General features: G+C 44.5%; 1 non-coding gene across 1 annotated transcript; it reads left to right on the forward strand.

Annotated features, from left to right (window-relative positions):
* The first annotated feature begins 854 nt into the window (after nt 1-854).
* Nucleotides 855-995, forward strand: LOC123621298. Its single transcript, XR_006729039.1, has one exon. It is a non-coding gene; the product is annotated as a U4 spliceosomal RNA (small nuclear RNA).
* Nucleotides 996-1,744: the final 749 nt, after the last annotated feature.

Raw genomic sequence — 1,744 nt, forward strand, 5'->3', positions numbered from 1 at the left:
TTGCTTTCTTCTCTCCCTAGCTTAGAGAACGGCCCCTTATTACAACCGCTCTCTCCATACACCCACAACAAACTTGGCTGTCCGTCTCCATCTTTCTCCATTTTATTTGCCTGGCTAACCCTCAAGCTTGAATGAACCCAGCTATCAGTCATGACTGCACCTGGGCAGCTGAACATTACTGGAAAAAACACAACTCAAATGGACTTACAGGTTGCACTTTCAGTTCACAACCACAAACCTCAGATAAGCACTCTACACTGAGACCTCCACTTCCCCACTTCCCCGCCCTACACTCAGCCTTCAGCCCACTCTGTGCTGCCTGCTGTCAGCACTGCTCCATCAAAATCCTCTAGCAGCCAGAGCTTCCCGCTTCCAAAATTCAGTACACATTTCCCAGCCCCTGTCTTTCTCTACTTCTCAGCAGCATGTGGCTGTTAACCACTCCTTCCTCCTGGGAACATTTACCTGGCTTGGCTTTTGTGACACCAACACTGCTTTTTCTCCTCTTTGTCCTTTCTCAGCCTCCATTGCTGGCTCCTTCTTCTCCTCCTTCTGACCTTCTATCTGACCTCCAAATGTCTGGGTGCTTCAGGGCTCATTTTTATTTATTTATCTATTTATTTATTTTTGAGATACAGTCTCACTCTGTTGCCCAGGCTAGAGTGCCATGGCATCAGCCTAGCTCACAGCAACCTCAAACTCCTGGACTCAAGCCATCCTCCTACCTCAGCCTCCAAAAGTGCTAGGATTACAGGTGTGAGCCACTGCGCCCGGCCTACAATAGCCTTCTGACTGGTCTTCCAGGAATCTCTTTGTTCCGTAAACACCAAAATGAGCTTTACAAAATGTACATCAGCTTTGTGCAGTGGCAGTATCATAGCCAATGAGGATTCTCTGAGGCGCGATTGTTGCTAATTGAAAACTTTCCCCAATACCCTGCCAAGATGACTTGAAATATAGTTGGCATTGGAAATTTTTGACAGTCTCTATGGAGACTGAATAAAAAAAATATGTACATCAGATCACTCCCCTCCCAAGGTTTCCACTGCAACTAAACCAAATTCCAAACTCTTTGCTGTAGTCTACAGGCCCCCTTGCGAGAAGACCCTGACTGCCTCTCCACCCTCCACCCAGTGGAGCCACCCAAGCTGAACTTTCTAGTCTTTGGACAAGCTGAGCTCTTTACTACCTCTGGGTCTTAGCAGTAGCAGTTCCCCTGCTTGTAATGCTCTTCCCCAGAATCTTCAGATGGCATCTCCAGCTTGTAATCTCAGCCCATTAAAATCTCTTTAGAAGCCTTATCTAGAATAGACCCATTTCCTCAGTTATTCACTCACCCTATTCATTTCCATCACATCACTTATAATCCAATGCTGACTTGTTTAATACACATTTACTTTTTTACTGACTACCCTCTCCCACTGGATGTCAGTATCAAGAGGGTGGGGATCTGGTCTGTCTAGTTTATGCCTGCACCTTAGGTCCTAGAATTGTCTCTAGCTCATAGTAGGTGCTCAATAAATGTTTATTAAATAAAGGAATACAGAGTTAGATTGTCAGATGTGCAAATCTGAACCTTTGGTGAAAGGTCTGGACTGGCAATAAAGATTTGGAAATTATAAAATATAAGTCTTAATAAATTAGGAATAGAAGAGAATTTCCTTAATTTGTTAAAAGGCATCTACAAAAAAATCTAGTGAAACATTGAGCCAAGTGTGGTGGTGGATGCCTGCAGTCCCAGTTC

The sequence above is a fragment of the Lemur catta genome, chromosome 15, assembly GCF_020740605.2.
Source record: "Lemur catta isolate mLemCat1 chromosome 15, mLemCat1.pri, whole genome shotgun sequence".
In the NCBI taxonomy this organism is placed as follows: domain Eukaryota; kingdom Metazoa; phylum Chordata; class Mammalia; order Primates; family Lemuridae; genus Lemur; species Lemur catta.